At 34.6% G+C, this 16484-nt stretch overlaps 1 pseudogene; it reads left to right on the forward strand.

Annotated features, from left to right (window-relative positions):
* The first annotated feature begins 2082 nt into the window (after positions 1–2082).
* Positions 2083–15420, forward strand: LOC107914020 (phospholipase SGR2-like; annotated as a pseudogene).
* Positions 15421–16484: the final 1064 nt, after the last annotated feature.

The raw sequence follows: 16484 nt of genomic DNA on the forward strand, positions 1-16484 counted from the left end.
TTGTTTGGTCACATTGTGCGAGGGTTCATATAATCTAATAAAAGTTACTGGTAAAAAAAACTTTCATATTCCTTTTAAATTTTGATATTGAGCAAGTGGTAATTTTAAAAAATTAGAGTTATTATTGTCAATTTTAAAAATAAGTAAATAATTAATAATCAAATTAATTTTTCTCAAATTTATATAATTTTTTGATTTTCATAACAAATTTAGCTCCTGTAATTTATTATTCTATCAATTTGGTCATAATTTAACAAATCTAGCCTATACTATTTTTGTAAATATGAAAATGTTGATGTTAAATTTATTGAAATTTTAGAATCAAGACAAAATTAAAAAATATTAAACGTCAAAGGTTAAATTTGTTATTTTACCAATCAAAATTATGCACAATTGATGAAATACATTAGTGCATTACTTAATTGTCCACTTTCAATAACAGGGATTAAATTGCTCAATTTTTTGAAAGGGACTAAATTGCTCAAATTTGAATTTAAAGGGACTGGAAAGGTCTTTTTACCAATTTTGTTCATATTTATTTGATTTAATTTAAAAAATGAAAGTGAAAACAAACAACCAGTCACTCAGGAAGAGTTGTTGGACTCTTTGACCTTACGAGCCCAGCACAGCAGCAACCGCCATTTTTTTTTTTGGCGTTCTCTTGATGATCAAGTTTCATGGTTCTTCACTACCAGACATTCAATTAACCTAAATCTAACTGCCATTCAATTCAATGCTCCAACTTTCTTCATTTTCGAATATACCATTTCTAATACTATTCTTTATAAAATAGAATTAGGCGGTTACTTTTGTTCTTTTCTTTTCCTATTTTCAATCTTCTTTTTTTCGCTGGCAAAGCGAAAGAAACAGAGGTTCTGATAGCTTATGCTGCTACGGAAGTTGAAAAAAGTAAATCAAACGCCATTTACACGAAAAGTCTCCACTGTTCTTGAGAGTGCAAGATGGATGATCTGATATCAGTAAAATATTAACAAATTCTTTAGCAATTCAGTATTCAAAAAGGTCTTGTTTCCTTTTTTATTTGTGCAACTTGGTTTGGACCTGCGTTTGAATTTAAGAATGTTAAATTTTATGATTTTGCATTTTAGATTTGGGTTTGTTTAGAATTGGAGAACACTCTGCTTTTTACTTTTTGAAATTCAAAAACTTTTTTAGTTAAATTTGATGTTCTTTCTTGGATTTTCGCTTCTTTGCATGTCTGTTCAAATTGTAGAATATCCTTCTGTTAGGAAAAAAAGAAGCTTGAAAGCATAATTCCATTTCCTATCTGTTTGTCTTTTTATGTTGAGGAAAGACAAATTAAAGAGAACATGTACTTGATTTGATACATTGCAGGTAGTCTGATTAAAGCTTTGATTTAAATGGCTGAATCGGTAGCAAATCCCACAGTTGTGGGAGCAAGTACGGTGGAGGAAACATCGCCCGATTTGTTGAAGAATACACCATCTAACATTGCAAGATTGGAGGATGTGATAGAGCATTGTAAGGGCCGTCGGAAGTACTTGCACAGACAAGGAGTCCTTCAGATGGGGGTGACGTCCGCTGGTACTTTTACAAGGTTCCTTTAGCTGAAAATGGTTAGTTTCTGCTGGATTTCAAAGTCTAGTTTTAGTTTGCTTTCTTAGTTTCTGTTCTCTTTTGGTTGTGTTTATGGAGGCAGTTTGTTAGCAACACATTCTAATGCACTGTAAACATTGAAGAGATTTTTCTTGTGTTCATGGAGCAGTTTGTCCTATTGTTAGCTTTTTGCGCAATTTAATATGCATTCTGTTGGTCCTATGTTTTTCCTTTTTCTTTGTGATAGACTATTTGGATTAATCAACTTTTGGACGACAATGATAATGGGCTTAGTTGGAAGGGATAGTTGGTTCAGAAATTGAAGTTTTAATTTCTTACCCATCTCTGCTTTTTTTTTTCTCCTAAAGAAAAACTAATAGCATGCACTTCCAAGTATGATTCAAACTTACAGACCAGAGAGAAGCCTTCAAGTTAGGATGCCGCTGGTGGCAAATATTTTGAACGAGTTACTCTGGAAGGTGACCCTTATTTCCGTCTAACATTATGGTAAACGATGAAATAATAGACAATGAAACAACATTGGGTATGGAAAAATGGAATGATGGCAGATCTTATGTATCCTCACATTTTGTAAGGGCAGCAGGGGAAGAGTGAGTCGAGGAGGGTGAGGGTGTGTGGGGCGCTGGTATTAGTATCACAGTTCCAGGTCCAATGTTGCGTCTGGAATTCCATGAAAGAATATTTCTCTTGATTACCTCTTAAGTAGGGATTCTTTTTCGGTTATAACACTTATTTTCTGTCTTCAGCTGCCATGCTTTGTATTATTGCCATATAAAATAAATTCTTTCTGAATGATGTTGCATGTGCATAATTTATTTAAATAATAGTATCAAATTTATTTTTTACTTACAGGTCTTACCATTTAAATACTAATCTTCTGTTTCCTTTGTTGTATTGTGTGATTGAATTTGACATGGCATCCCCCATATGAAAAGCCTTTTTTGTGCGAATGGTTGATTCAAATTATTTGTGACTCTTTTTTCTTTTGTCTCTACAAGCTAGTGCCTTATCCTCGAATGAGATAGTGGGGAAGAGTGACTATTTCGTTTTGGATGAGGATTCTCTTGCTATAGAGGCATCTTTCTTGCAGGTCCTCCTTTTTCTTTTGAATTATATTATGTTGCATGATAATGCTTCTTATTATTCTTTGTGCGGACTTCTTCTGACTATTGAATCATTTGGAATTTATTGGCTCTATGCATTCAATTTAATACTAGAGTACCTTTTAGGTTGAATAAGGAATCAAAAATACTTTCTTATTGTGTCTGATTTGAATTAATTAAAAGATGATTGAATAATTTTTTATATTCTAGAAGTGTCCCATCAGCTAGCTTGGGCAATCACAGGGGGAAGGGATTAAAATAATCTGTAGGGGTGAAGAACTGGAAAGGCAACCCTAGAATATAACAATCGATTATCTCTGCATTTCTTTTCTCCAATCTTCTATTTCAAAACTAATCCTAGCTGTATGATAAAGAAAGACAGCATGGTTCTGCCCAATCCTGCTTTTGATCTTAGACCAAGCGAAAAAAAAAAAAAAACAACTCTTTGTTGGTTTCTCCTATCATATCTACCTTTTTACCCTGATCAAGTAGTGTGTCTCTCAAATTTGTTGGTGTCTCATCATTCATTTCTTATCATATTTTTGGTGAATGAGACCTTTATGCTTAAGTTATTAGGTGGTATATATATATATTTAACACCTAGTAGTTTGTTTTATTTTTGGCCATGACCCTGTAGTTTGTTGAATATATGTTTACAGAGAGAAGAAGAGCTACTATCTAGTTGGTGGAAAGAATATGCTGAATGCTGTGAAGGTCCAAGAGGACGAAGTAGTTCTGGCAAGAAGTTGGACTTGGGAGAAGATTCATCTTCTTCAAGGGTTTGCAATCAGCCCACTATATGGGTTTGAAGAAGAGAGGGTTGGTGTCCCTGTAAAGGGAGGGCTGTATGAGGTTTCCCATTCCTATTCAAGTTTCCGTTCTATTCAGGTTTTTGCGTTTGATACTTTAAGTTGAAGCAAAAGATGTGTGATCCTTCAGTGCAAATCTTTTATGTAGCAAGATGGGAGATTTTTTCCCTGTTACATAACTGGATATAGGTGGGGCAGTAGCTGCAGTTGTGAATTCAGGTAGTGTTTATCTGAAAGCCATTTTGTTGCCTGGTGCAGACAATCTATGGCTTTGATATGTATTAGCTGATTGCATTCTTTGATAAGTTCTATTTGTTTCACATGAATGTTGCACCATATTTTGGAGTCTTGGAATGTTGGTTGCATCTGTATGGTATACTTTTTAAGTTACCTTTGGATCTGTCTGGTATGCTTTTTATGTTATTTTTGATTCTGTATGATATGCTTTTTAAGTTACATTGTCACATTAATTCTTTTCTTTGCGTGCTAAAATGACATATTCCTATAGTTGAGAATTTAAAAATAATTTTCTTGTAACTGTCAAGCACTAAGTTTTATTTGCTCAAATCAAGTATTGATTTTTATAACTGAGATGGTTTAAATAATGCAGGTAGATTTAGTTAAGAGACACTGCTTCCCTGTTTACTGGAATGGAGAAAATAGGCGTGTTTTAAGAGGTCACTGGTTTGCTCGTAAAGGGGGAGTGGATTGGCTTCCACTTCGTGAAGATGTAGCTGAACAATGGAGATTGCTATAGTAACAGGTTTGCAACATATTGATGTCCTAGATCCGGTTTCTTCCAATAAATTTTGATTTACGAGTTTGCATTGTCTATCCCAGTGAAGCTCCTAAATTTTTGCAAGAATGCCAGTGATTTGTTGCTGTTGAACCATAGAATTTGAGGGCAATATGATGGCTTTCCAATTATTTCCATCTTCATTTTCTTGTTTTTAACTTGTTCATTCTTGATCTCTTTCTTTTCATCTTATTAACTTAGCATATATAAGCTATTCCTTTTTTTTTTATAATATAATCATAATTCCCGCTGAAGTTAGACCTTTTCACAGGTTGGCACCGGAGAACATTTCAACCGTCAGACTTTTTGCAGCTAGAGTTATTTGCAGGGCTCTACCCCAGTATGTTTATATTTTCTGGAAGAACAAACTATTCATCAAATCATATATGTCATGCTAAGGACATGAGATGCAACACTTAATGCAGGACTGCATGCACTTTTTACTGGAGAAGATGATCTTGGAGGCTTGGCTCAATGTTGACGCTTCTGGTTTTTCAAGTGTCATAGTTTCGTGGAAGTGCAATCAAGTTAACTGGTACTCTGCATCTCACTCCCCCAAACCACCCAGTTTCCGTGCTTCCCTCTCTTATGCTTTAACAGCAAGAAAAAATCTTTGTTTTAATGGTAAATATGCTGATATGCCAATTATATGTGCGATGGACTGACGTGGATCTTTATTTTCTTTTTCTATCAGATATTGGCTTTTTAACCATATGCTTGGCTTTTGTAGGATGAATTGCGTCAAAGAAGGAGGAAGAATGGATGATTACTGTTCTGAGGTATGCTTTAAGCCTTTGTTTGTTGCATATGTCCATGCGTTTTAAATATTATAGATAAAAGAATTACATGTATTTCTCAAAAAAACTATTTATAATTATGATAATAGATAGGTTATTATTGACATTGACCATGACCTATACACCTTTAACGATTTTACCTAAAGAAACCAAAAAAATATTCACAATCAGTACTTGAGCTTGTATTCTACCTGCATGTTACCCCAATTTACCAATGATACAAAAATGCTGATGTAGCTTAGTCGGCTACTAAGTTGCCTCATGTTAGGTCCATACCATGCTAAGAATTTTTCTTATTTTGAAAATATAATAGAGATTGAAAAAAAAATAAGATTAGGGTTGGGAGGAAGAAGGAAAGGAAGAAAGAACAAGGGGCTTAGGGTTGCGAGAGGGCCAGCTGACTGGACCTCAGCTGCCGTGATTGAGGCTGTTGAGGTTCAAAACAGTGGGGGTGGGGGAACCAGGGAGAGAGAGGTACCTGCCTCAAGATGGTTAGATATGAGGCCGATTGCCCCCTTTCCCTCTCTTGCCCCGGTTTAGATTTTTTTGAAGAATTCAATTAAATTTAGAAAGGCAAATAGTTTCATTTTAAAAATGTTCAAATTTTTTAACTAAAAACATTTTTAATTTAATTTTTTAATTAAAATATGTTGAATAAATTTTGAAATATTTTTTCCCCTAAAATATAACATGCATTGTTGACCTTAAAGTTTCCTGATTTTGAATTTTTATTGGACAAAAGGACATGTCATCACGTTGCTAAGTAATGGCTAACTCGATTGATGGATATAAAGCTAGGTACATAATTGTGATATTTTTCTTTGGGTACTAAATCATTAAAATGAGTATTTTGGAGGCCAAATTGCATAGTAACCCTAATGGCAACAAACCAGGAAACTATGTAGCTAGTCAAATGTTCTATAATAACAGCCTATATTTTAAAGCAGCAATTGGAAGTATTTGCTTGGGTTGACTGCATCTTGGTTTGACTTATTCATTGAAATAAATTGTTGTGTGTTTCCTGCTTTTGATCAGATGGATTTATTGTTACTGTACTATACTAAAATATTCAGTGCTTGAGAATTAACTTGGGCTAAGAACTACCATGGATAAACAAGTTTTCATGCAGCATTTTATCATTGGCGTAAATAGAATTGTTGTAGTGTGGGTATGATCCAACTACATGACATTCCAATTGTTAATATAATGCACACTTTTCAATACTATGATGGGTTTGGGTGACTTGATTAGCAATTGCCCGGAAGATAAAGGGATGCTTTCTTTTGATTATATGCTGAAGTTTGTGTTGACAAACCTTTCACAAGATGGATCTTTTACATGGAAAATAATGTAGACTTGTTGTATGTGTCTGATTTCACATTTGCTTTTAATTGAATCCTAAACTTCTAACTGTGCTGCTTGTTAACTTCATTCCTTTTCTTCCTCTAATCTTTTTTGGTACAAATATTGTACATATTTGTAAATATCAGAGCCTTTCTATCTGCTTAATGATTTTTACAACAAGATTGTATATATTTCATCTAGGTTCCTGTTCGACACTTGGTCTTTATGGTCCACGGTATTGGTCAAAGGTTGGAGAAATCTAATTTGGTTGATGATGTTGGCAACTTTCGGCACATCACAGCAACCCTTGCTGAGAAACACCTGACTTCACATCAAAGGCGCACACAAGAGTCCTTTTCATTCCCTGTCAGGTAATAAATTGTTCCTCTATAATGATCTTATACTTCCTTTCCTTGTTTGTTTCTTTTTATTAAGTAGAACTTTTATTAAGTACAAAAATTGTTCTGAACATGAATGATTTTATATCATTGTTACTGTGTCCTTATTATCATTCTCTGTCATGATAATACTCTTTGCTCACTGTGTTATTTTCGGTGGATGAGATTGCTTTATCCAAATAAGTTGGTTGTCTGTCACAATGTGACAGGCCGTTTCCATGAACTCTAGCATTACGGTGTTTCTTTTATGCACATTATATAGGCCCTTGTGTGGCAAAGTCTTGTGTTGGCATCTTCTGGGTTCATATTTAAGAATCACCACACATTATTGCTCAATATTAATATTTTAGTGGGATCAAGTATTGGGTTATTTCTAAGAACCTGCCTGCTTTCTGCAATAATTGGTTTTTGAGAACCTAACTGCTTTAAAATCTGTTTTATCACAGATAAATTTAGCAAGCCCTAAAGGACTTCAAGTGATATAAATGAGAAGATTAATGAAGCTAAAATGAAGAAATATTAGAAGATGAATCTGAAAATGAATTCATGATGGACTGTGTGGTTTTAAGATCGTATACATTTATAGACCCATGTTACGTTTTGGGAAGCAAATTGTTATTACAGTTCATTGTTTTGTTATGAGCATGAAAGATTTTGTTGGTTTGAGTTTTGAACTTTGCTTGGTTGAATGCAAGGACATCAACAAAACTAGTATAAAAAAAAGTAGGTTGGCATAATGGGTGAGTTTGTTATTCTTTGAAATTTGAAGAACTAATTAATTTTATCTGCGCAATGCATTATACTAAAGAAACGATGATTGAAATGCGAAGATATAGGGCCTTCTATTAGAATAATCGTTTAGGATGTATTCTGTACTAACACTACCCTTAACTGCACCACTAGGAACTTGCTGGACCATATTGGCTTGTATTATGTACAAGCATTAACCCCTGATTGATGCTTTTTTTTTGGCTCACTCACATTTTTTTTCTGCCATAAGATGAAATGATTGTCTGCTGGAACTGATTGGGAGCCTGATAGTTTCAAACATAGGTTAGATCAAAGCAATGGATGTCATGAAAGGTCATGTGGAAGGGAGTTCTTCTTGGAAAAAGTAGTGGAAGTTCTGTGTAATTTGATTACTATAATATTTAGACATGAATGGATGGTATTTTCTGCTGTAATTAGGGACTACCGCAGGACTCCATTGGATATACGTGGTTGTCAGAATGTATATGTGTTGTAAACTCTTTTTGGTATTTGTTATGAGCTTGTTTTGCTTGTTTTTATTCTCTTCTTAATCATTTTCTTGTCTTTTATGCTTCAATGCAATTTTCATTTCTTTTTTCTATTTTCTGATGTTATCTTTTCATGGTACCTCACATTCATTTTTCAGTGGAGAAAAGGCTTGAAGCTCAGTGGTGAAGCTGCAGTTGAGAAAATCACACTAGATGGTGTGCGGGGCTTGCGTGTTATGCTAAGTGCTACTGTTCATGATGTATTATACTACATGAGTCCCATATACTGTCAGAGCATTATCAACTCGGTATTCTCTTTGCTACTATATTAATATTTACAGTCTTCATGATTATTCTAAAATGCTTCTATTAGTTTCTGTTCCTAGAATTATTACCATAGATCTAAATGGAGGAATTGCAGAAGAATTTGTCAAACAATTTCTAGAATTTGAGATTCAATTCATTGCTAGATTATTTCTTGGGCTTGATCAATTGATAAACTGAAGCATTTTAGACGTTGGGTATAATAGCAATCAGTCTCACTGGGGAATTGGCTCTTGCACTGCTTTAAGGGCTTTTCTCTAAGATATCTATACTGCATCTTCAATATCTTGCACTGGAGCTGGTAATAAGGAATTTAACTTTCAGTTTCACATAAAAATGGTCCTTGGAACTGGGGGATGTACTTTGATCTAAAGAGTTATAGGAAAAAAGTTTGAGCTACTGTTGTAGAATTTTTTCGAAAAGAAAAAAGAATATGGATCTATAACATTTTTCACCCTAAACACTTACTTTATAGATCTTTTTAGCCTTTTAATATCCAGATAAGATGAGTCTAATTTTGTTAAGAACTAATTGCTATCTTGGTTAGTATCTTGAAAATATAATTTTGTTTAAATATCGGAACACTTTTGTGCAAATTTGTACAGTTTTCATGTGGGAGCTAAAAACACAATTGCCTAATATACACTGCTGGCAAGTTTCCAGTAAAGGGTACTGGAAATAGAAAATATAAATGGTAGTTAGGTGATTCAGACATGTGAACCACCTTGGATTAGGCTGTATGGTTCTATTCAAGGTTACTGAATGCTCTTACTTCCTGCTAAGTTCTCTATCATATCTCGAACTGTATTTTATGAATGAATCATCTTCTAGTGATTTATGTAGGTGATTATGTTCATTGTGATATGTATAGCTTAGATATATTCAACTTATTTAGTGGTTAAGTTTGAGAAATATTTCAAGTAACTTTCAAGGCTTCTTGGACAAGCAAAAGTGTAGGATTGTTGGTTTATCATCTTGGCTCCAAAAGAAGGAAATATATTGTAAAATTTCCTCTTTTAGCATATTATCAATGATCTCTGAGGAGACATGGGGGAACTTTAGTGCTATCAGATGTAAGATCTACGTTATAATTTTAGGAAATTATTTGGTTTAATATCATGGAGGAGAAATATAGGCAGTTGGTGAAGTTGACCGTCAATAAAGATCAATTATAGGATCTACTTCTAGAGCAAGTTTTAAGGTGCCTCACATTTCTTATGATTTCTATTGGTTCATTTTCTGTTTGAATCCTTCCATAAAATACGGTTCTTACAGTCTGTGAAAATTTTAAAATTTGAAACCAAATGTATTTGACATTTTTTCATGCAGGTTTCGAACCAGTTAAATAGGCTGTATTTAAAGTTTCTTAAACGGAATCCTGGTTATGACGGAAAGGTATGTTAGTTGTCTGTCTTTTATTTAGTTATGTTACTATTGTGATCATGTTTGCATTTAATTATTTGTAATTATATGAATTCTGTTTAGGTTTCCATATATGGGCATTCTTTGGGAAGCGTCCTCTCCTATGACATCCTCTGCCATCAAGAGAATCTCTCCTCCCCATTTCCAATGGAGTGGGTGTATGAGAAACACTCAAAGGATGTTGGATGTCCCGTTGATACGAATAACCAATCTTCTAATCCCAGTTCTTTGGATAATCTAGAGGAAAACAACATCAATGTGAGGATGAAGGATGCAGTAGATTGTGTTGGTGAAGACATGTTGGTTTCACAACCAACTGCTTTGGTGATTGAAGGGAATGTGGAAGATGAATCCTTAGTAAATTCTGAAATTGATGTGTCTGCTGAGGACTCTATTCAGAAAAGCTGTGAGGAGGATGTGCATCGATTACTTAATGATTTTAGTGGAACCCTTTTGCTGGATGAGGGTGGATTAGGTAAAGCTACAGATGTTGCTGGTCTTTCAGAGAAAGTGACGGAGGAAGAGAGTGAAGAAGCCAGAGATAAGGATAAAGAAATCAAAATGCTTAGGGAAGAGGTAGGAATTTTGATATGCATGTTATATAAGCAATCAAAATGCTTTTCTGGATTCCAATGTGTTAAATGAAAGTTTCGTGCTTCAGGTTAATTCCCTAGAGGCAAAAATTGCAGAACTGCAATCACATAAAAGTGAGGATACCACTGGTATGTTGCTTAAAGGAAATGTCTATTTTTTTTCTTTGCAAGTAGAAAGGAGTCTGTATGCTTGTCATTACTAGTTTGTTCATTCCTATGGAAGAAATTCTTATGCAAGTATCAATCTCTTACATAACAGAAAATAAGGAGATGCTTGTGCGAAAGCCACCTTCGCTGCAGAAGTTCGATCAAAAGCTGGTAGTTACGTTGGATGATGCAGCACAGAGATATACACCTTATATCAGATACACAAAGCTTGAATTCAAGGTATGGTGAAAATAGTAGTAACTGTTTTTCTTTCATTAATGAGTCTTCTTGTTGTATTGTGGTAGAGTACCTTCTTTTTAAGATAGACTACATTTTTGTGGTATTTTAGCATTATCTGTAGACACACAACAAACATACAAACACATGCGGTCCATAGAAATAGAAAAATGTAGATACGTTAACAGTCTTATATGAACTACATTTAACAATTTATGATATCAGGTTGACACATTCTTTGCTGTGGGATCACCTCTGGGAGTGTTCCTTGCCCTTCGCAATATCCGTATTGGACTTGGTAATTCTCAAATCTTAGATGTTCTTGTGCTTTTATATTGGCACATCACATAGAAGTTCTTTCAGCATATTTCTGATTTCCCCCTTACTTGGAACAGTTTTTTTTTTTTATATTTTTTATTTTTAATATGGATGGATTCCATTGGCTGGTGAAAATTATAGTTTTTGTATATGTTATGGAGTCTCAGAAAGTTATGACAATGGTTTAACTTTATTTTGATTGTTGCCATTAACTTCAAGCTATGCCTGGTTCTTTTTATAAATGATCTCACATTTTATTTTATTGTTGCTTACTTCACTTTATTCTTCTAATGACTCTGCCATATTATTTCTTTTAAATTTTATGATCAAATACTATGGTTTCCCAGTGTGCCACTGTTTTAGTTCTCTGCTGTTGAGATGTGATTAGCTAGTAGATTTCTATCTTTCTTATCTCCAGTTCAAGTAAAACCTTCAGGTCCCAACATTATGTTTCTCGCCTTATTTTCCCAGATATTCTTTCATTTCTCAACGGTCGTTGTTTATATGCTTTTTTTGGTACTTTGCTTGAACTGCTAATTGTCTCTCTTTGTATTGCAGGCAAAGGCCAAGATTATTGGGATGAGGAAAACATTTCTGAAGAGATGCCAGCTTGTCGTCAAATGCTCAACATCTTCCACCCATATGATCCTGTAGCATATAGGTTGGTGCTAGCCTGTTATGCATTTTTATTCTTATTGGAACCGAGAATGTCAAACTCCTTAAGTGAAATGGTTGATTCAAGACTTGGCATGAGCCTTTTTTATTAGCCTAACAAAACTGGTAGGATTGCCATGCTTGGGAGTAGACAATATTTATCCTTTTAACCCTTAAGGAGGGTGGGTGTGTGGGTGAGGAATGGCCCATTCTAGCTTTATGAGTTTGATTTGTTGATAACTTGATATAAGTACACACATGCATATACATTGTGTGTGTCTATGTTTTTATGTATTTTTGTGTGTCCTCAACTTGGTGGCATCCTTCCCCTTTCCATACCTATTTGATTCAGAAAATGGTCCATTTTTCTCCTCTTTAATTTGTTATTTTATTCTGTCCTAAACTTGACAGTGTTTTGTATCTTTATGCAGAATAGAACCACTTGTTTGCAAAGAACACATCACAAAACGTCCTGTCATTATCCCTTATCACAAAGGTGGAAGAAGGTTGCATATTGGATTTCAAGTAAGCCCTTTGATACATGCATGACATCAGATAATGTTTCCCACTTTCTCATAGTTGGCCCCCTTGGTGCATCTTTAACCTATCACTGTGTACCGTTACTGTAATTTTTATCCCTTCTCAATTTTGTTATGCTTGTGTGATATGTTTAGGAATTCACTGAAGATTTAGCTGCTCGTTCTCAAGGAGTAATGGATCGTCTCAGCTTTATAAGGGTGGGTTATTACACTTTCCAGTATCTCATTTTGTTTGGTTCTATTGCTTTGATTTCTATGAAAAATGAAAACTTCTCAAAAGTTTCTCAGTCCAAGTGCCAATTCCTTGGTTAATCCTGAAACTTTAAAAGTATGTGTGTGTAGGAATGATGATCAAAATCCATTTTATGATAATTTTGACTTTTTTGCATTAGTGGTTTTTTTAATGCTATGTATCTGCCAAACTTGGAGTCTCATTGAATCATATTTTGGGGTTCACATTACTAACTTGTATTTGTTTAGTTCCTGGTCTTATAAACTTCTAAACTATATGCTTCTTGAACAGGCTAAAGTGCTCACAGTTTGCCAATCAAGAAACACTGACGACCTAGAAGGTAAATCAGTAGTTTCTCCAAAGCTTTTTGCAACACTTTTTTGTTTTAATTTCCTTTTTATGTAAAGAAAGTAGCATGAATAAGTTCATATTACCTTTGTACCTCCAACAAAATTGATTTTGACCTAATCTGCATTGCCCCTGTATTTTTATTCAACCTTCTTTCTTTCATTTATTTGTTTTTAATCACAACAGGACCAAAGAACATGGAAGAGAAAGAAGAGAGGTCATATGGTTCTCAAATGATTGAGAGGTTAACTGGGAGTGAAGAAGGGCGAATAGATCACATGCTTCAAGTATGTAATTATACAGTGATGCTATTTGAGTTCCTTCCCCCCCCCCCCCCCCGCCCTCTTCTTTTTTGGGTGTGAGCATTTGTGCATTGGTGTGTACATGTGAAAATGAGACTGCATGTGAACTTTTTCTTGCCACACTTTCCAGCCTGGATTCTTCAGTTTAATTTTTTGTTTCTTTCTGTCTTTCATTTGTACTTTGTACCGTTGGATCTAGTAGCACTGATCACGAGAGTCCTTATAGACCTATGGCTCTAACCCAAATAGGACAGTATGTAATTGGAGAATGAGGCACTTTAATGCCATTAGTAACGGTCATTCCCGGCTTCTAGCTACTTGTGATCGTAATTCTAATGGTTTAGCCATAATAGTAATTTGAGTTGGATGAGGAAGTATCAAAATACCATATTGAAGTATCTTCTGTAACAAATGTTAAAGTGGGATAATGCCAAATTAAAACTTAAGATCAGAACTCAAGGAGCTTTGTGACTAAAGAAAAGGTGGGGTGAGTTTGATTGGTTGGTTTTTCACCTGAGGGTGTTTAGTGTGTGCTCTTTATCATGACTGCTGGTTCATATTGCTGATTTCTCCTAACTCGGGTCTTTTCATTTTACAGGATAAAACATTTGAACATCCATATCTACAAGCCATTGGAGCACATACGTAAGATTCTTGAATTGTTGTATAATATGCATGTAGGTGCCTGTACAGGTTTGGATTCGTATTTGGGCAAACTAATGGGTATGCTATGTATTTCCTATGGCATATTGTCACATTTCTGGACCTGGACATAGTGTGCTTGTGACAAGTTCAGTCGTCCTCCTTTGCAGTTATCATAGGAAATCCTGAACTATTGAATATTTTCTTTGGCCTGCATGCCATGTGGACAAACAAATAAGGGCCATCAAACGACTTATGGACTTGATCATTAATCGTGGAGAGTCTTGTAGCGTCTTAGCTCATATGTTAAGCATCCAACTATAAAACCATAAGATAATTGGAGAGGCTAAACTTGAATGTAAGACCATGGCAAACATGAAAATTGACCATTGTGAGATGAGAACCTCAATAGTAGTACTATTAGTTTTCAACGCAAATGACCAGAGTATCTTTTTTTTATTTCTCATGTTCTAATATACTGTGTCACTTTTAGTTTTGAGGTTGGAATCGTAAATGAATGTTATTGACAGTAACATCAAACTGATTTTTTTCTCATAAGAGATGAGAACTGAAAAGCATTATTAGTATATGAACAAATAATGTAAAAGAACGAAATTTGGGGATCTTACTGCCTCCAGACAAGCCCCTGCAAGAAATGTGCTCAATTTCAAATGTCCTCATGTTTTCTAATTTTATGCAGTAAGAATACTTGTAATGGTCTAATAGTTTGAACCTTGTGTTTGATGGTGCCTCAGTTTTGAAGAATAAAAGTATATAGTTTTAGTCTCATTTATACTTTTGGTTTAACAGAAACTATTGGAGAGATTATGATACCGCACTGTTCATTTTGAAACATTTATATCGAGATATACCTGAAGATCCTGACTCCTCTATGGAATCCAATGGAGACAGCTCAAACGATAAGAGTGTTTTTACGGGTTGGTCTGATCACAGAGGGTCTCCAGATGAAGAATCTCCTCTTACATTCTCTGACAGAATTATGGTGAAAAGTTTCTCGAGGGAAGCTAAGAAATTTGTAAAGAAGTCTTGAGTGGCAACAGATTTCTTTTCTTGCCGTGCGCTAGACTTATACAAGCTGAGCTGGTTATGAAGTTATGCAGTATACCATCATACCAGAAGTGACTTTTGCTGTTGCAACTCATGTTGCTGCATTTGGGTCTTTAATCTTGTATTTAAATACAAGATGGTTGGCGTGCCATTCTTTTACATGGATTCTCAAGAATTGAAGGAAAGAAGTATAATTTGGAGACTATGATTGTTGCATCAGGGACGTTGGTATGCTGCAGTAGACACAAAGGTGTTCTGGTATCTGCTTCCCTCTGTACAAAAATGAAACACAGACAATTGTACCAAAGTCGTATGCTTTTTGGTGAATTTAGGTGGCTCAAACAAATGTACAGGTGTACTATTAGTGCAGAAAGTTTACATAGTATATAAACTGAAGAATATTGTTGGTTACTAATTTTAACTATTATAATTCTTGCCTTGTCTTTCGGGGCTCCAGGGGTCGTTGAATCTTTTATTTTGGTATGATAAAAATTGCTAGTTGATAAACTATTTTGATCTGTTCTGGATACTAATAATAACTTGTCATGAATGTAGAGAGCATTTATTTTTGTGGACTGAAGAATTTTGGAAGTGAGGATTTGGTATCCCCTTGCATCCTAATACTCTTGGTTTTCTTGGTAGAGAAAGTTAAAATTTCCTAACAGATTGCATCTCGTTTGGGGTAATCTGTTGGAGGTTTCATTTCTCAGACAGTGGTTAAAATGGCTGAAGAAGCTCAACTTGTACTTCATATATGCTTAGGTATGTTTCTCTGGAATTGTGATAGTTTTATAGCCCTCTCCTTACCTGGATTTGGAGGTAATAGTTCTGAGAAATTGTGGACTGCATACAACAATCCCATCCCATTAAGTTATTATGGGGTCTTCTATATATGCCTGTTTGTAGCATCTGCTAGATAAAATAAGGGATTATATGTTGTATTTGTAATAATGTTACTTAGCTTTGTAATGGATTTAACATTAATTTGTATGTACTGTTTGAATCTGGTTTGTAGATGTAATGAGAGCCTCTCTTATCTTTTTACATCACATAGGAAGAACTTAATTGCTATTTGAATTCATTGAAGTTGAGCTACAAACCTGTTTGAATCAATTTGCAGATATGGTTTTGTTGGAAGGGAAAGCTTTAGTTTTAGATGCTGTCATGTATTTTAGATGGATGATTCGCACCATGTTGGAAGTTCGTATCTGCAAATTTTATGTATTCTGCTACACTACGTCTATCTAAATAATTAAAAGGATGCTTTTGATTTTTGACTCGTTAAAACAACTGGATTGCATGTTTTGTTTTGTCAATTATATGATTTTTTGCTTCAAGAAATCAAAATTTGTTCGTATAATCAAAACTCGGTTTCTTTTACTGTGAACCGGATGGTGGATGCCTACTCGAAATACATAGCCACTAACATGGTTTAGGAATTTCACTGTTTGATTACCCCCCAAAAATAATCATAGAACATTAGAAAACATTATCAGAACTATCAACATAGTATTTTCAATAATTACCTCTTGCAAGAAAAATATATTTTCCTAAATAAGGCAGATTACCCCCAG

Source organism: Gossypium hirsutum, chromosome D05 (genome assembly GCF_007990345.1).
Source record: "Gossypium hirsutum isolate 1008001.06 chromosome D05, Gossypium_hirsutum_v2.1, whole genome shotgun sequence".
In the NCBI taxonomy this organism is placed as follows: Eukaryota; Viridiplantae; Streptophyta; class Magnoliopsida; order Malvales; family Malvaceae; genus Gossypium; species Gossypium hirsutum.